The following is a 20,329-nucleotide window of genomic DNA, read 5'->3' on the forward strand; positions in this document are numbered from 1 at the left end:
GGCGAGCCGTTTGTGAGAGATCTGAGATTGAAGATCGAAGAGAAAAAAAAAATTTGTTTTTTTATATGTCTCGGCCGTATGTACGCGTTGGGGAAGATGAGACATAAAAAAAAAATTAAAATTATTATTTAAATAAAATGTGGGACGAATTCGGTATTTTGTCAATTATTTCGATCGATGATAACTTGATCATCCGGACTCCAAAACTGACAAATGAATACTCTATTTCACCTAATTTTTCGTTCCGGATCTAATGGTATAGTCAATTTCTACAAATTATGTCTCAAAAAAAATTTACATTTTTAGCCTGATGTGACCCTTGAACTTGATGTCGTTTTCGTTTTTGACGATAATTCGACTTCCTGATCTCCAAAAATGACAAATAAATAGTCCATGTTGAATAATTTTTCGTTATGAATCCAATGGTATAATCGAATTTTAAAAATTATTACTCTAATAAAAAGTCACTATTTTAGCCTAGTCCGACCCGGTAATCGAGGATTTTGCAACTTTTATATTCGGACTCGCATTTGAGCGTGCTTACAGGCTAAACTATGTTTTTCGATCATTTTGAATCTAATGGTGAGGTCAAATTCCATTAAAAATGATCATAAACATCATAAAGTTTTACCCCTAAATCCCACTTTCAAGATTTTCTTAAAATTCCACTATTTATTTTCCTCGAGATACGAATTAAAAATTCGGGGTGTTACACTAGCCTTCCATTTTCAAATTCTTAAATCTAATTCAAAAGAAGAAGAAAAAAAATCAAATTTTTTATTTTTATTTTTCATCTGAGTTTTTCGATGAAACATAAGGGACTGTGGTGTTAGATTTCTGAAATGATGATTCATTTGAGCAAACAAACCTTAGTAAATTTGAAAATCCTATTATGTTAGTAAGGAAAGGGTTTCACTTTATGAAATTAATGGAAGGTGATCGTGATAATTTGACTACCCCACGTGGCAAATTCAATCGACAATCCTAACGTGATAAATTTGAGAATAATAGATCTGTATTTCTCAGGATATACAATTACACTTACCATTAAAAAAAAAAGTGTGTCCGAATTGTTTAGATCTATCATTCCCGACTTGCCACGTCAGGTGATCGATTGAGTTTGCCACGTTGGGCAGTCCGATTATCACGATTGCTTGTATTTCTCAATTGCTGTTTTAAGAATTCACGTGATTTTGGGTACATTCTCATGGAGTGTGGAAACCAGTTAGGGCATTTTTGGAATCTCACACGCTAGTTTGACGTGTAACGTCAGTTCCGCGAAAGAGACATGCAAAGAAAGAGTAAAAGCGGCTCTTGCGGGGAGTAGTTTGGGCGGAGAACAAATTACCCAAACAGTAGCTGGACGACTTCTAGCTCCCTTCAGGAGCTACATGTACTCAAGAGATAGAACCGACCTGTCTTTGAAACTTTGTTGGAGGTCGGAGCTTGATCGAAGACGGATAGGGATTCTGTTGGGATTTGAGAAAGAGAAACCCTAAACCCGAGACGATTTGGTTGTTTTTCGGGGGGGGGGGGGGGTTTGGATGCATGCAACCTAAGGACTTTCTCTAAACAAAAAGTAATGGAAATTATTGGGTCAGAAAGCCATGAGAAGGTCGGGTTTTTCTCTCATGGGTGGTGGTGGCTGAAGGCTTTTCCCGAGAAATTTAAGACTAAAGTAGTGGGCGTTGCGAACAAGACTAAAAAGCTTGCACAAGATGACCCCAGAAGGGTTATTCATTCTGTAAAGATGGGATTAGCTCTCTCTTTGATCTCTTTGTTTTACTATTTTAGACCCCTTTATGATTGTTTTGGGGTCTCAACAATGTGGGCTGTGTTTACTGTAGTTGTCGTCTTCGTTGCTATAAACCCTTAAATCTCTTAGATAAACAATAGTTTAAGGAAAACTCGATTGAGTCAAGGTGGACGGCCACCTTGGCCAAATAAAGTTGGTTACATCGAATTACTTTGAAATCCAATTGAGTCGAGTCCACTCAACATATTTTGAAACAATGAGATAAACTCATAGTTTTTGTAAGGCTCTTCCATTTGCCTTCTAGTCAGTTTCAAATAAATAAATTGCAAATTTAATTGAATTTTACTATCATCTCCTGAAATCTTTATTAAAGAAAATGCGTTTAGTTTGACAAAATGTCAATGATGTTGACATAATTGACCTTTGATTCTCAGTTTCTAATACTAAAATCCAAAACTTCAAAAAGCAATGGACATGAATTATGTGTATTTGTGTGTGTGTGTGTGCGCGCGCGCGCTTTTCAGGGGCAACCTTGGGCAAAGGTTTAAACAGAGGAATTGCTACATTCCTAGCTGGGGCTCTAGGACTTGGAGCTCATCGCTTGACAACTCTGACGGGAGAGAAAGGAGAACCCATTGTCCTTAGTTTCTTTGTTTTCACTCTAGGTAAATTTATTAAAATTAAAAATAATCATAATCATAATCACTAGTTAAAATTTTGTTCCATTTCAAAATGGTTCGGCGGAAAATTTCAGTTTCAATCAAGAATTTAATGTTTCGGATTTTCTTAGAATATTTTGGTCGAGACCATTTCGATTCATCTCCTGACCAAAAGATTTCCTTGAAACGATATTTTAAACCTTGATAATATATTTTTAAAAAAATAAAATTTATATACTTAGCTAATCAAATTTGTTGGATGGAATACAGCAGTGGCATCATCATTCTCATGATTCTTTCCCAGTATCAAAGCAAGATACGATTACGGGGTAATTATATTTATATTGACATTTAGTTTGGTATCTTTATCGGGTTATCGAGAAGAGAAGATCGTAGAACTAGCTCACCAGAGACTATCAACCATCATAATTGGTAGTTCTACATGTGTTATCGTCTCCATTTTCTTCTGTCCTGTATGGGCTGGTGAGGAACTCCATAAGCTTGTCGCATCCAACATGGAAAAGCTTGCAGACTTCTTAGAAGGTATATCTCTATTATAACTAGAGCACCATATGTTACATGTACAAACACCACAAACACCACAAATCAGCAAATTACTTTGTATTTCTACTTGTATAAATAAATTTCTTCCATGTGAGCTCTAAGAACAATAATTTCACAGGATTTGGAAGAGAATATTTCGAAAATAAAGAGAGCGATTCGGTTTCTAAGGATGATAAGTCGTTTCTTCAAGAATATAAAAGTGTTCTTCATTCGAAGACAAATGAAGAATCATTGGTGAGCAAAAGCTCCATATTTAATCACATAATTGGTGACCCTACAATAGGAGTCTTTGCATGAACTTTCCCTTCTTTCTCACATGAAAATTGCAAGAATGCCACTGAATTTTTGCACACTTATGCTCAAGTATGTATTAATTTGTTTTTTATTTTAAGATTTCATGTTTATCGATGTAAACATAATGTTATTACATTGCAGGCTAATTTTGCAAGATGGGAGCCGCCTCGTGGCCAATTCAGGTTCCGTCATCCATGGAAACAATATTTGAAGATTGGAGCGTTAACATGACAATGTGCCTATCGAATCGAAGCTCTCAACGACTACATCAACTCTGATATCACTACAGGAAAAATGATGTTTAGCAACGACTTGTAACGATGGTTAATTAGAATCTGTGGCTATAAACCATTTACTTGCACCCAAAACTTAAGTCGTTATTGAAATACCCTGTCACTCCCACTCCCACACTCTCTCTCTCTCTCTCTCTCTCAGCCTCACTCTCCTCACGGGTCAGCAAACCCTCTTCTAGTCCTCTCTCTCTTCGATCTGTTATGTTTCTTGAATTCCCTTTGTATTCATCTTTCATTAAATAAACAAGCTCTCTCTCTCTCTCTCTCTTGACTCAACATGTTCATGCTGGATCCATAGCGTCGTTCGTTAGGTTTGTTTTGTTTTTCCACTCTTGAACTATTCTAGGGTTTGAGCTATCGGTCTCACTCAGTAATTTTGATTTTTTTTCTTAATTTCTTCAGATCTGTGAGTTTGAGCTCTCAAATTTTATCTTTCTGTATAATCTTCAGTGGCTTTGGTAATAAGTTTTCAATCTGATATCGAAATTTTAATCAGGTTCGATGGTCTAGTTTTGGTTCAATTTCAGATCAAAATCCTTATTTCTTTAGTGTTGGTTCAATTTTTGGTTCGATTCCAAACCAAAATCCTAATTTCTATAGTTTTGATTCTATTTTTAGTTCATTTTCAATCCAAAACCCTAATTTCTCGTTTTATAGCTAAGATTTTAATCAAAGAAACTGGTACTTTTGATTACGGTGTAGCAATCGATCCCTAAACCCTAGATTTCATTTTCTAGGTTTTTAATATCAAGAGGAGATCAACTCAGTTGAGTTTCCGCATCGACAATCAAGTTTTTAAAGCTTTTATTGCTTGATATTTTGGTACTTCAACTCTGGTCTCAATCACATTTTGGGTGAAATCAGATTTCAGGTGAGTTTATGGTTTAATTTTAGTTTAAAATACTTAGATTTATGGATTCACTTTGATTTTTTTTTTTTTTTAAGAATTAAACCTTGATTTCGGTATAATCATTTATTTCAATCGGTTTGGACTCTTGCTTGCCTCTCTCTCTCTCTCTTGATTGAGTCTTCTGTGAAAATCTCTAATTGGATTAACCAAGTAAGTAAAAAAAAAAAATTACCTTTGAAATCGTTGATCGAGAGATAAACAGTGAGCTTTGGTACCATTATAATCATTTTCTTATCCATTTTTTGAATATGGTTTTGATTTGTACCATTTGTTAATGCTATTTAATAAATGTTAATCTGTCTGTTTTGACAGTTCAATTTCCCCTCCAATTAAAGTCAATATGGTTTTGATTATCCCTTCTGTAATGGGCTAGAATAGAAGTAGCACAACCTAAACTCAGAACTTGAATGATGAATCAAAGGTATATCCATTTGATTTGCTCATTTTTCCATTCTTTGATCAATGGGTGGGACTTAAAATTATATATGCAAGTGACATGGGTAGGCACTAGGCTTTTCAAGATAGTTGCAGCAGCAGCAACTATGGTGGGTGGGGATAGTAGCAACTAGAAACTAGCAACAACAACTCAATAGGAATCAAAATTTGTTTGTTGGCAATATGTCAACCAATTGAGCTATGTTTTGACACTTACTAGCATATTGCCAACATGTATTCAACAAGAAAAAAAAACCCCCTACGCATCTATAACAATTTAACTGCCACTAAATTTTGACATATATTCCTTCTAGAGAAATGCCTGGTTATTTTGTTACATATGAGATTGGGATTCAATTTCTGATGTGGACCCAATGATAGACTCAGTAGTAGTAAGAGAAAAATGCACTTTATTCATGATGCATTCACCTTTTTGTGTTTAAATCAGTTTAACTCTAAGCATTCATTTGTAGTGTTTTGTCTTTTAATATTCTCAAGATCCATTGTCAACTTGAAAAGGTTAAGGTAGCTATGATGTTATTTTTCTTAACTGCTTCATGTTTAGCTTCCTTTTATGCCCATATAATCTAGGGAAATTTTCAGTTTAGTTGAACCTTAATCTAGGAAACTCTGATGGTTTGGGAGCTAATTCTATTCTGTTAAAAAATTGCATCATTTCTAATAGAATTTCTCATCTATCATTGTGAGCACATCAATGTCTACAAGCTCTTAAATAGATGACACTAATTTAATTTTTTTATAGTGGAATAACAATTGTATTTATACACTCTATTTTTGGAACTCAATATGGATGCCATCTTAAGGTCATTGCTAGATTGATGTCTTGAAACTATTGTGAATGGTAATCCCTTGCAACTATTGAGACCGAGTTAAGTTATATGACTTTCTGATAATACATTGTTCGTGTCTCCTATGTTAAAAAGGATTCTGTTCATATGTTTCAAATTATAGGTCAAGATAATGAAAGGAAAAGACTTAAGAGAGAACAAAGTCTATGCATTTGTGTCCTTTAGAACAAAAAAATTGGCTGCTAAGGTTATTCAACTTCCCAATAACAAAAAAATTATTATGGCCAATCTTTTGTCAACCGCCCGAAAAACCATGTGCGGTAATAGTTATTACTAGTTATTGATTTGAAACCTTTACATTTGAGCAATTCTCATGTTCTTTCTTGAAAACCATTAAATTCCAATTAACACATATATGTGATTCTTCTTCCATATGATGAGGTCAATAATGTACTAGGTCTTTTTTGTTTCCCAAGCTATTGCATTTAGGATGTCGGAAGATCTTTTGTGCTTTTCTTGAATTAAACTTGTCAAGTTGAACTCATCTTCTAACACTTACTTTTTTCTGATCATGAAATAGATGATAGAGAGATTAAATTGGATGGCTGATAAATCAGAAAAAGGCCTTCGTCAAAGTAGAGGTATCATGGTAAATTATATTTATGGGTAAATCTTCTGCCCAAAACTTTCATCTTCTTTTTTTCTTTTTCTTTTTCTTTTTTCTTTTTTCTTTTTAAATTTATGCCCTATTTTCACTGAAAGGGAAGAAAGGTGGGGTCCCCATTTGCTAGATCGTAAGGAAAATCTACAATGTACACTTCGAGTGCTTAGTTTTCTTTGCCTTTTGAATTGTTATTACCTTCAATAGAAAGAAACTACAGGTTAATAGTTTTCCTAAGCTGAGTACAAGTGCTTGATGTCTCTGTTCTACCATGTTCTCGAGGGGAACATAGTTTTATGACCTTCCTTCTTTTTAGGTATTAGATTTTTTCAATAGCCGCATGGATGCCTAGATAATGGATGTTGAATGGTCTATGGAGGAAGTCCTCCAAATCATAATCATCAATTGCCGATCTTGGCTGGGTGAACTACCAATATATGCCACCGCAGGTTCATGTCGTGTTTCACAGCATGTTGCTAAAAACACTTCTCACTTCCTTTTGTTTCTCTCTCTTGAATCTTTCAATTACATATCCCTTCCAATACATGTGCATGCATAATACATTTGAAAAATTGTATTTGAGGTAGATGTATGTGGATGGCTGTGCTAGTAATGATAACAAGTATGAAGTAGGGAAGATCCTTGTCTACGGTATCTAACAAGTATGTTCGAGGACATTCCAGCACCTCACTCTGGGATGAAAAATCAAGTACTCAACAAGTGGAGAACATTATTTATGAATATTTCACATGTTTATTGGCCTTGCAGGGTGATATTTTGTTCTTACACATGAGTAAGGACCCTATTTGTGGCGCCCCGCCAAACGCTAACACAAATCCCAAGGCCAAATCCCAAGGTACTAGGTGGCACCTCGAAATTTCGGCATGGTCTCCTCTGTTTATGTTAGCGTTTCACGGAACTCAAACCTGATAAACCAATTTATAACAAAACCTGTATATAAAAATGTAGATACAGGAAAATAACAGCGGAAGACTAATTACATCTAACATGTAAGTAGATCAGAGTGCGGAAGATTTATCAATATACAGGCTTACCAAAACATTCTCACTCTAACATAGGCCTAAACTCTCAATCCAAAAACTACATACATCCTGGGTGAAACTGACAACACTAAGGGATGTGGTCCTAGTGCTCACCAGGCAATAAAATCTGATCGTCGATCTGATCGACTAGATACTCCTCAATTACTGCCTCTACGCCTGCCTCGACAGTTGCAAGTGCTGAAACTAAAAAAAATAGGAAGGAAAGGGTGAGTAACAATGGCTACTCAGTAAGTCCACAGCCAATTCCTACTAATAACCCTTCCTAAGTATGATCGAATAAAGCATACTGAACATTTTAATACATGCAAGGTTTTACAAGATAAAATACGATCAACTGGTACATATAGCCAGGGATGAGCAACTAAACAGTTTAAAAATTACACATAACATCAATCATCCATACTCATTATACATTTTCCATTTTATGCAAATAATGTTGACAACATTAAAATAATAGACATGCTTCTCAGTTTGTAATTCGAAATATAACAACAGATACATAATACAAGTGGTGGAGTAATGGAATTTGAGCGTTGGGATTCACGACTGGATCGCTCCCAGTCGGGACATGATGTTACAACATAAATCTGGCTTTTAGTTCCTGATTTTGTGGCCGGTCGCTGCGCTTACCACACTGGTGACCATTTATCCGGCTCAGGCTGGCCGTTTGACGTGACCGTAAGCAATGGGTCTCTTTTCGATGTGTCAGAACATTCGACTACTACTAGATTGTTAGTGATCACTGACTAATCATCTTCGTCTATGCCTATCAGGCGTGCATATGATTCCCAAAGGACACTCCACTCGTATACGACCACCTTTACAAAACACGTTCACTGGTAAAGATAAGAAAGGAATGGACCCGGATTCCAGTTGTGACTCCACTCTCATACGCGTCCCATACCACGTATGAGTTTGGTGGTCCCTACCGTACATCCCAGGATAGTGTACCCCTCCGGATGATGTGACACACTATCCCTTCAGGCATTCACAAACCCTTTAACAGCTCACAAAATAGCTACGTACATATATGATTTTTCATTTAAAACAAAAGAGAAATTAACAGAACAGGGTTGAGAACGGATATCCAGTTCCTACCATGCAACCGTGGCCACCCGGCCTAAAAATAAATAACAGTACTCAGCGCACGCGCTAACATAATCGGAAATAAACATGCAACCCTTTCATTAATAACCTGGATATCCTTTCACCAACCTACACACAACATACAATGTAAAATACAGACATCACCCCTCGGGTGTGATTCTGACATTTTACCGTTCATTCCCTTTTCCCACTCTTTCGACATTCTCACTTTTCATCTTTTCAAATCAACCATTCATTTCAAATCTTTCAAAGTCATTCTTTTGATCTTTCCATTGAAAACCACCGAAGTTTATTCAAAAACAAGGTCCCAGCGATGCTCGGGACCAAAGCTGTTAAAAATAGAGAAAGCTGGTGAAAATTTGGCTAAGTGTCAGAAACTCAATTTCTCAAAGTTTTCGAAATTGAAAATGGGTTTTTCGAAATGAAAGTCTCGATCATGAGATTCGACACCATATAGTTTTTGTAATCTAATTCAAAGAAACGCGAAAGTTATTTCATTTTGAAAATTTGCCGAAAACATCGAAAATTACGTTTTGTTCTTGAAACCAAAATTCGGATTTTGATCCTTTGAGATTTGGATCTTAAAACCATTCCCATTGTTCCGAAATGGGGGGTAAAACCTTAATTTCATTAAAGAACTTAAAGTAAATGGAAAGTAAAAATTAAAGAGGACATTTACTTAAATGTTTTTAATGAAATAAAGGGTGAGAAATAGTGTATAAGGTGTGAGGAAGTCAAGCCAAGAGTCAGAACACTGTTCTGATCAAAACTGTGTCTGTCGGTGGTTGTCGGTGGCAGAACCAGAATTCTGTCGGTGGAACCGACATAATACACATCGGCAGGTGTCGGTGGGACCGACGGTCCTGCCGACAGTGTAAAATTTCTCGCGCTGTTTAACTTCGTCGGTGGCAGAAGCTTCATTCTGTCGGTGGGACCGACAGAATGCCTTCGGTAGGTGCCGGTGGCACCGACCCTTCCCACCTACAGCCTGAACCTCACTCGCGATTTTTGGATTTTTCAATCCCTTTTTCGATTTCTTCTTCCATTCTTCGAACCATTCGACCCACCCACGATTTTGTTATCAAAATTCGATAAAGCATAAACAAAACACCTACTTCTACCATGAATTTGAAATCGAACAACAACTTTCTACGATTTAAATGCACACAATAAGTTTTGTTTCAAAACCCTAAATGCACATTTGAGAAATCTAAAGTTACCAATAAGAATCGGAAGTCCCTTACTTGCTTGTGGACGCCAATGGTGATGAATCAACACTAAGGATCAATGTTAGGCGGCTCGAAGTTCCGAAAGTGGTTGAACTCGGGTGCCAACGGAGTGGTTGGTTGTGAAACCCTCTTTGAAGGTGTTCTCCCCGCTTCCTAATGACCAACAACGACTCTCCTATGATATGGATGAGGTTCCAAGTGATTATACAAAAACCCACTTGCTGATTCTTGTGGGAGACCAAGAGAAAAGAAGAGGAAATGGAGGTTGGACGGGGTGAGGACGTAAAGCTCGACAACGCCGACGACTTTGCCTTCTTCGTCGAGGTTCAACTCGGACTTGATTGGGATAGATCTTGATAGGAATGAGTTCAAACCCTAGGTCTAGAAAATGGCTGAGTTGAGTTCTTTGGAGAAGAGTGAAGAAGTGAAAGGAAATAAAAGAAAGTGAGTTTTCTTTTATAAGAGTGCTGAGGGTATACTTGTAATTTCCCCATCATTTCTAGTTTCGATCGTAACTTAACTATTCGGACTCGGAAAACGACAAACGAATATACCATTTCGAATAATTTTTCGATTCGGATCTAATGGTGTCATCAAATCTTTTCGATTCTCGCTCTAACGAAATTCCACTGTTTTGGGTCCCACTTAATACGAAATTCGAGGATTCTATAACTTCTCTATCCGAATTCGAATTCGGACTTGCTTACAGGCTAATGTATATATTTCGATCCTTTTGAATCTAATGGCGAAGTCGGTTTTTCTCAAAATTAATCATAGCAATATTCGAGTATTTTACTCTAAATCTCTCCTTCGACATTTTCCTCTAAATCTCACCATTTAATTTTCTCGAGATATGAGTTGAAAATCCGGGGTGTTACACTATTCAAACTGGGGAAATCGTTGTGTTCAATATTGATGTATGTACTGTATTATACTGTTAATACTTGCATTTATCTATTTTTAATAGTTTTCTTTTATTTTTATTTGCTAAAATTGCTAACATATCTTTTCTTCAACTTATTTTGTTTCAGGGACGTCCCATTCCAATTGTTCATTGTGTCATTGAGGTTGTTATTCTGGCCAAACCTTTTTCGTATTCATTTATTTACGTGGAATAATAGAAGCAAACTTAGAATTTCACTGGTATGACTAACATGCTTAATAAATATGAACATGATCCAAAGCTTTGTGTGTGTGCAGGTGTTAAGCATGTGTGTTCAACCCCTATAATGGTTCCCATACCATTACATACAACATACATTTGCAGTTATGGCCTCATCAGTCATTTTCGAAATATGATTATAAGGTATTACTGTCTGATAGTACGTACTGATAAGAGAGAATTTTTTTTAATTATTAATTATTTATTTGTTTGATAGTGTGATGAGATCTATTCTCTATGTTTTTCTTTTATTATTGTTTTGTTTTGCCATACCTAGATCTAATCATCTTTATTACACTTACATGTATCTTCAAACCAAGGAAGGGGAGTGGGTTTTAAAATTTGAATACTTCTTCAAGGGTTTTTGTAGTTCTATAGTTATGGTTTTATCAGTATTTGCATTTTTTTTTCATGTTTGTGATCATTGGGACATCAATTGGTGGTTGAAGCGTGTGAATATCCCTTTGAGTCCATTGACTCTAGCCGATGTGAATTTCCTTAGGAATCAACAGGAAGTGATTAACAGGTCAGACCCATTAGAAACTCAGCCAGCTCAAATGGCTTAAGGCGTTTTAACGTCACAAACAATCATTCATGTGTAAATCACCAATGACTAACACATATTTAGGGTGGTGTTAGCAAAAGTTGTGTGGCAATAGAAGCTCTCTTTAACTATCTATAAAATTATCACAGTGGTGTAATTTCTACACCATTATAGCATTAATGTCTTGGTATATTGGTTTGATTGGTATCATTTTAGCCTATCTAAGGGTGTTAATGGGCCAAGTTTGGACTAGATGTAAGGCCATTCTAGTCCATCCAATAAGGGTCAGAGTCTGACGTTTTTGTTGTTAATTCTAAAGACCAATCTTGGCCCATTTATCTAAACAGCCTAAAAATTTAGCTCAAAAGGGTATGGCCTCAATCTTTTGAATTTAATTTATATGCATGAATTGATTGGACTATGATCACAGGGCGTATTCATGGGAGATTGTGGCAAAGAACTAGATCATGGGGTGGCGATCAAGTATTGGATGGTGAAGAACTCATGGGAACGGTTACATAAGAATGCAGCGCGGCATAGTCGATGAAGAGGGAATATGTGGTATAGCCACGGATGCTTCATATCCTATCAAGACCTCAGGAAAGGCAACTAATTAGTTATAATTACTCCATGTCCATTCATTTTTGTAATATAAAAGTAAAATTAGTAGCTCATCTTGTATCATAATCTGGTAATAGTAACACAATGAGCTCTAGTAGAGTGCGCATTTGGGTCTTTTCATATTGATAATTGGGGTCATGGTCATGAATTTCAAAACGTAGGGGTATCTCCAATATTCTACAATACATGAGGGGGCTGGTGTAATTAAAATTTTTTTTTCTTCAGAAACCTCTACAGCGACGGCCAAAAGCGCAGCTAAAGAGTAATTTTTTTTTTAAAACGATACCCTATAGCGACGGCCAATAGCGGCTGTCGCTATAAGTTATGTATATAACAACGTTTGTGCATAGTTGGCTGTCGATATAACATATAGCGACGGGACTATTAGCGACGACTAACGACGGCCTCCCTGCCGTCTCTAAGTGTGTTTTGCGACAGTATTTTCCCCTATAGAGACGGTCACGGCCGTCGCTATAGCCCTATTTTACTATAGTGTATCCAAGTATTACTTGCCCTTTTTCTCCTCGTGCCACTAGTAAACCAAAACTACTAAAAACATAAACTTCTCAGATATCCCTTAAAATATATTTGATCTGAAAACCAAGTAATTAGATGTATAACATTAAGTGTAGATTTAATTGATAAAAGTTTGCACTATTTCCACATGGTACTATTTATTTTAAGGGTGGAGTACAAAATATATGGGCATGTATGATTCTGAAATCACTGACCAGACACTTCTTCTTAAATATTTATCGATAGGGATGTATCCATTTTGGTATTTATTTTTACCAGAATGGGTATCCATTTTATGGTTATTTACTTAATACACCTCTATACCCTTGATTTGAATTTCATACAAAAGAACTTCTTTTTTCAAAAAAGAGTAAGGGTATAGAAGTAAAATCACAGAAGTGGTTGTATTATAGGTGCCCTTCCCATAAATAATAATAATAAATAAATAAATGCCCAAATGGTATATGCACTTTTTGATAAATATTTTTAAAATGTCAGGGTTTGCAAATTATTCATTCGTTCTGATAGAACATTCTTATTTCCTACCCATTTTGGTATTTATTTTTACCAAAATGGGTATTTATTTTATTGAATATACATTTTTTTTAATTTTAGACAAACGAACTTATTCTTTTGCGAAAAGGGTATAAGACCTCAAGCGTGTAGAATTAAAACCACAAAAGTGATTGTACATACATTAGGTGCCCTTTTGATTATATAAAAAAATTGCATATGCACTTCTTGTTAAGAGTTGTGCTGAAGTGACTTTAAAATTGACATTGATTCACACTTTGCGGACATGGAGGTGTGCACAGAACCATAGATGTTTTTCACTTATATCTCAATGAAAAGCATCTATGTTTCCGTACACACATCCCCGTCAGCAAAATGTGAATCGATATAAAATATAAAGTCACTCTAGCATTAGTGTTTTAATAAATATTTCAAAGATGTCTGGGCTAGTAATTTTATCAAAATGTTCAAAAATAAAAAAATAAAAGAAGAATCACTTCAGATGAATATTTTAGCAATTTAAGTCATAAATTGTTGGAAATCAAAAGGTCAAAGGTGGCACCATAACTTTTAGAATTGAGGGAGTAAATCTAAATAAACACAAGTACAGTAGGTATCCTTTTTGGTAAAATAATTACATTATCATATAGTAGATATTTCACTAAACAACTTGATTATATTACTCTTACTGACACCACAAGAGCTAAGAAGGACAATTCAAGAGGCATGTACAAGCATGAGCTTAGAATCAAGCAAGGCTTTAAGGGAACTATCCTCAGCAATCAGAAAAATGACCCACCATTACACTGTCGATACCCACTTGATGAACTCAAGAACAGCTGCGAACAACCTGAAAACGGCCTTGTTGGAGAATACAGACTTCTTAAAGGTCATACCAGCTGCTACTGTCACTTCTCTACTAATTGAGATCAAATCATGTACAGAGAAAATTGCAGAATCCGTTCATGAGCTTGCCCGATTAACAAAATTCGAAGGTGTGGATTCGATTTATACCAGATAAACCAAAATCAGTTCATCTAGTAACCTTAAAACCGCTTTCCTAGGGCCCCGTTGTTACTGTATGTTGAACATCTTGAACATGGCAGAACAAGTGAGTTCTTTATGGGACAATGTTGAAGTAACATTAAAGTGTACATGGGGGACATTTCTGACGTGAATATGTGTCAGAACCCTAGATGCTTTCATTGAAATCTGTATCTCGATGAAAGCATCCATGGTTCTAAAACACATCCATGTCAGAAATGTCCCCCACGATGTACATTACTCCATCAAGACTCTTCTTAATAAGCCACGGGAAACATCACATGGGACTGTAATTAATTGTTGAGTACTTAAAGAGTTTATTTTCACCAATAGTCTGGGAAACTTGAAATATTTTGGTTTGAATAGTATAAATCTAATAATAAGCTAAAAAAAATTTACCAAAAAGGTTGAGTTCAGTCTCAATTTTGAAATATTTATCAAAAGGGTCATATATCTGTTTTGGTATTCATGTATTTTTTATAATAAGCTGATTTTTTCCAAAATGGTAACCATTTAGTTGAATTTACCTTTATGTACCCTTATTTGATTGTAAATGTGATTGCACAATTGAAAAACAAGTATAGGATGATGTCCTACGAAAATCTTAACTTCTTTTAATTGTCATTTTAATTTTGCATTTATCCTAATTTGATTTTTAGGACTCTTTTAATAAATATTTTAAAAACATGGTTAGAACAACAATTTTGGTCTCATGTCTCCCGTTTGGTATTTTCCCGAAAAAAACTAAGCAATATTAATTAAAGGTGTTTGGAAGATTACATAGTAAAAAAAAATGATATTTTTGTAATTTTAAAAATTAAACAATGGATTATAGGATCGTGGGTTGCAATTTTCCTGATTTTTTATCCAAATGACCCTAATTATATTAAGTTTAAATGTACAGTTGGGGGCTTTTGTGAGATCCAAATTTTGAAGTGGAACCACTTCTACTCCATCCTCTCATTATAATAGTAAAAAGAAAATGATTCTCTTGTTAAGAGAATAAGATGCATACCATGAAATGCATAGTATAATTATTTCTATGGTTAAAGTCAAATAAAAGAAATAAAGAAAAAAATCTATTTAAAAGACTTTAATTTATAGTAGTTTAAAATTTTAATTAGAGTCACTATATATTAGAATTTCTTTTTCATATTTTTTTTTATTGCAATTCTATATGTAAGGTGTTTAGTGTAAAACAACTTCAATAAAGTTCTTTTCCTATTGATTAATTCTTCTACCATAAAAGTTAGCTGTTTTGGAGCCAAATTATGCCTTCATTTTTTATCCTCATCTTAAAATACTTTTGTTGATTCATTAAGTACAAAAGCACTTACATACAATTTAACATGAAAAGTAAGGAAAAAGAGTTGGGAACCATACCTCCTTCACTATGTTTGGATTGAGAGAAGTGGAGAAAAGAGAAACTCATTAAGAGAAGAGAAGAGAATAGAAACTTAATTTCTCTTCCTAATGTTTGGATTGACAGGAGAGAACTTGGGAGAACTTTGGAATTTTAAAATATTGTAAAAGTGATCACTACGTATACACAAAATTCGACGGCCTCGACCATCAAATTGGGCCCTTGTCGAAAAAAATTTTGACAGTTGAGAACCATAGAATTTTTATATAATTCGACTACCCAAAACTGTCGAATTTGGAATTTTTTTAACAGAATTTCGACAGCTTTAGGCCGTCAAATGTTATATTTTCGACTGTCGACTTAATTTAAAGACTAATGAAAACTCTTTTTTATGCATTTGTGTTCAACCTGCGAAAAAAATCACACATTCATATCTATATCGATATTCACATCCCATCCACACCAATTTGCATTCAAGCAATCAATGCATAGTATCAAAGAATAATAAGATTTAAAAAAAAAAAAATTACTTATATAAGTCAAAATTTTAATCTCACATATTGTAAGAATTCTTGAGATCATGTTCATATACATCAATATAATGAAGTCTAAAACCTAAAACAAGGTTTTACCATCCACTCTTGATGGCATGGACCTAAAACAACCAAGTTCAATCATGTACAACGAGTGTTTTCTCCGTTGAATTCAGATTCCACATTAACTTGAAAGACCTCTCGCCATCGAAATGAAAGAATGGAACCCCTTGTACCACAAATGAAAGAATTTTAGATCTTCACCTTCAACTTTTGGAGATCGAAAAACACCCAAAGTTCATTGGTTCTAGTTGGCCAACTCAAAGTTTTATGTTGTTTGATTCCATGAAAATGATCCCATAGAGCTGAAAAGGCTACTCCAGTTCGGGAGACAGACATGCTTACTATGCCTTGGTACCATCCAGCCACTGCTGTCTGTTTCTAGCCCCAAAAGCACGTCCTGTCTCACCATGGGCTGAAGAACTTTAGACTTCTTCCTTGCCTTAACAACAACCTTGGAGACTTCTTCTGCATTCAAGCGTGCCAGTGCTCTTCACTGTTCTATACATCTGCATGAACACCACACACACACCAAACGGTAAATGACTCTTCACATAAATCAAGATGGTATTTCTCTATAACTTTTAACCTAAACTTTCCTAAATAAACAATAGAAACAAACAATTAACAAGAGAGAAACCCAAGAATACTGTTCTGTGTACACAACTATTTTCCCCATACAAATTCAAAACAACCATATAAATAATAAAACAAAAACGCTAAACATCATTGTTTGCAAACTATGTTAGGAACTAAAATAACATTATTATTCCATTGAACAAAAAGAAAATGTATACTTCAAATAACAGAAAACTATACAAACCTAAACTGGGGATGCCGCTGTTAGAAGTTCAGCCACAACACCACCTAGAACACGACCATTCGGGCGAGCTAGGGACACACTCAATCCACTTGTTCTGTTGAGTTGGCCCCCACTCTCAGAGTACAGAAATCTATGGACACCATCATTCCCAGTCTATCACTCCTTATGAATGATAAAACCATTACAATGAAAATGGTCACTTAATGGGTACTTCCCCACAATCAATTTCAACTAATGCACCATCTCCATGTGCATACTTATTAATGTTTCACTCCATATACTCTTATCTTTCTTGAATTTATTTGAAAGCCCTTAAGTCCAAAGTTGTTTTCCACCTATCCCCTTAATACTCTTATCAATTAACAATGTCAATAACATACACCAAGGGACACCTTCTAAGATATGAGCAGTTACCGCATATATAAGCAAAAAAAAAGTTATGCATCACATTAGAGAATCGATGTAAACCTAAAATAACTATAAATTCATTTTCTCACCAATCTTAAAATTTTCAATCAGCAGACGTTAATCCATCTGCGAGCAATTCCAATCTGTTAATTTTCTCTTCACGAAACCTTAAAATCATTTTAGTACGCTGACCATCATCTTCTAATTGTTGTACCTGTATTAAATTAAAGCACCAACCAAAGAGAAATAAGGAATATATTGTTCCTCACATAATTAAGAAATGCTTTAAAAAATCAATCCATCGTAAAGAATACACAACTAAGTAAGATCACCAAGCATACCAAAAGATTCATGTGTTCAGTTCCAGCTTCTAACCTCCAAACTGCATTCTCTGCCATTTTCTCTCTCCTCAGCACCCCAACTAATGTAGATTTGATGGCTTTCATCTGATACATAAAATAGTTCTTGTGCATGACTGAATCATTTACTTCTAATAGTAACATATGTTTTTCAATGTGAGGATATACCTTCATTTTTGGAATACGTGTATCGTTCTGGTGATAAGAGATTCTTCCTTCTAGAGATGTATCATAAGTATTATGGATATCACCTAACTCAGATTGTTCAACATTTGGCAAGCAAACTAATAGAGACCTTGAAACATTCTGATGCTTGTACAGAAAGGTCAACTGGTCTTGTTAAACAAGCGTTCATTAGTTTAGTTGTGTTATAACTATAGAAAACAAGATGAAATTTGCATAAAGCAGATCTGAATGAAATTTAATTGTTGTATTTGCCGCTGTAGTGCTATTACATCACCCGAAGCATCCTCGTTCATTTTAGCCTACAGAAAAGGAAAAAATAATTCTATAACGAAGGATTGGAAACAACAATCCTATGTGCCTATGCACTTCCAAAGAGATGGAACCATCATTTGATGGGACTCGAAGCACCAATAGCATTGTTATGTAAATCTTTTGTGCATTGTTTTACATATCCTTTTTACAAGAATCCACTAGAACACACAGGTCGGATACTTAAATCATTCAACTATGTCACCTCTTTGCTCATAAATCTCAATAATGGGACCCATAGAATACTTGGTCCCCAGCCCCATGGATGTGTTGCATGTACAACAGAAGCAAGTTTTGTACCCAAGAGAACAAATCATGGAACATTAAATATTTAAAATGCAAGTTATCTAAAATTCAAGTTGTTGGAACAGAGTACCCATGCAGCAAGGTGTCTAAGGGAACCATGGTGATGATGAACATAGATCTATAATTAATTATCAACGTAGATAGTCCAAAAGGATAATTCACCTCAATTAGCTACAGTTTAAAATTCAGACATATTGGACAATCCCAACTCTGAGGTTTGAACCCATGACCTCAAAGTTTTTTCACAATATGTCAAACCAACTGAGCTATGTGAGGCATTTGTAGTTTTGTAGACAACCGTCTCTATCACAACAATTAAATAAAAGCGCAAGCAAGACATAGAAATAGAATTGAATGAGTCATTAGATATTAAAATGCAAAACCTAATAGATTCAGTATTACTTAAGAAGAAGAAACATGATCGAACAATAGTGGGATCATAGAGTGTTCTTAAGCAAAGAGAGGATCCTGAGGACCCGTGTTCCTTCAACATTGGTGCTAGTCCTTAAAGGAGTTTAGAGCACCATTTTTGAAGTAGAGATTGAGATTGTTTGGGGTTGGACATGCACAATTATGATCAATGATGGCACAGATGAGGAATTTGATGAAATCAAAAGTTTAGGATAATAACCCACACTAACACAATCCTGCTATAACCTATTTCAAGACAGGTATAACACCACACAAACCAACTAAAATCCAACAACTACCAATATATATATATATATATATATATATATATATTGTGTGATGAATTTATTTCTATATTGTAAACAGTTGTAATATGTTCAATGGAATTCTTGTAACTATATGCCTTGTAAAAGACAATCACAGCCTCAAATCACACTTACTAAATATTAAAGGCAAAATCTAATCAAGATCACAATGAAAAATGTGCCCCCTTTTTTGAGATAGAAAACCATCTATTATCACAAACATTCCTCACTGTACACAAAAAGAAGATTACCAAGAGCTTTAGATAAAGAAGTGAGATAAAGTAAAATCTTGAGCTTTAGAAAAAGATGTGAGACAAAAGAAGAAACACAAACATTCCTCACTGTACACAAGAATCCAATCAACCAAGGGAAAAAATAGTATTAGAACGGACCATTGGAAATTGGTGCTCCTTTCTTGATGCTATCCATATGAGTAGTTTCATAAACAGGTAAACCACTAGAGTAAACACCCTAATCATAGTTTTGTAATTCAAACAAATCAGAACTTGAATCACTTTCTACACCATCATCTACTTCATCAATAACACTTTTAATATCCTTCTTCACTGATGAAAAGTCATCATTCCAAATCCTATATTTATCAATCAACTTTTTGTTTTTGTCTGAAAACCCATCAATGAATTTGAATTTTTCATCCAACCAAGCTAAATCCATTTTTTTTTCTCATCCAAAGCTTCATCTTGTAAACCCATTAACCTTACTTGCTGCCCATTGCATTTTGATAATGAAACCACTTGCTTGTGATCTGAATAACTTTTGAGATCCATAAGTAGGAATATTTGCATAAGGAGGAGGAGTTCTAAAATCAGAACTTGTAGAAGAATACATGGACTTTATATCTGTTGTGTTGACACTTTGAAAGTGACTAATGCTGCTCCTTTTCTTCCTCCTTCCACCTGGGCTCTCCTCTTCATCTTTCACAGATCTTATGGTTGACTTTGACTTCTTCTTCTTAGAGGCTGTAGACACCTCATTTTTGCACTAACCTGATTAATCAACTCGTCAACCCGATCGCGACGATTCCCAATGATGGATGATTATTCCAATGCTTTATTTGTTACTAG

At 35.1% G+C, this 20,329-nt stretch overlaps 1 long non-coding RNA gene and 1 pseudogene across 4 annotated transcripts; both read left to right on the forward strand.

The window, feature by feature from the left end:
• Window positions 1-1,332: 1,332 nt before the first annotated feature.
• On the forward strand, window positions 1,333-14,477 carry LOC147398526 (aluminum-activated malate transporter 2-like; annotated as a pseudogene). The gene is made up of 6 exons (XR_015179577.1): window positions 1,333-1,867; window positions 2,244-2,421; window positions 2,686-2,958; window positions 3,098-3,213; window positions 3,415-3,572; window positions 13,846-14,477. The product of XR_015179577.1 is annotated as an aluminum-activated malate transporter 2-like (transcript).
• LOC147398527 (uncharacterized) lies at window positions 6,796-12,374 on the forward strand. Of its 3 annotated transcripts, none has more exons than XR_015179929.1 (4): window positions 6,796-6,830; window positions 10,813-10,848; window positions 10,982-11,103; window positions 11,918-12,374. It is a non-coding gene; the product is annotated as an uncharacterized LOC147398527 (long non-coding RNA). The 3 variants fall into 3 exon arrangements; XR_015179930.1 differs by lacking the exon at window positions 6,796-6,830 and adding an exon at window positions 10,658-10,698; XR_015179928.1 differs by lacking the exon at window positions 6,796-6,830 and having other exon boundaries at window positions 10,713-10,848.
• Window positions 14,478-20,329: the final 5,852 nt, after the last annotated feature.

The sequence above is a fragment of the Akebia trifoliata genome, chromosome 7 (assembly GCF_017979445.1).
Source record: "Akebia trifoliata isolate Shusen 1 chromosome 7, ASM1797944v1, whole genome shotgun sequence".
In the NCBI taxonomy this organism is placed as follows: Eukaryota; Viridiplantae; Streptophyta; class Magnoliopsida; order Ranunculales; family Lardizabalaceae; genus Akebia; species Akebia trifoliata.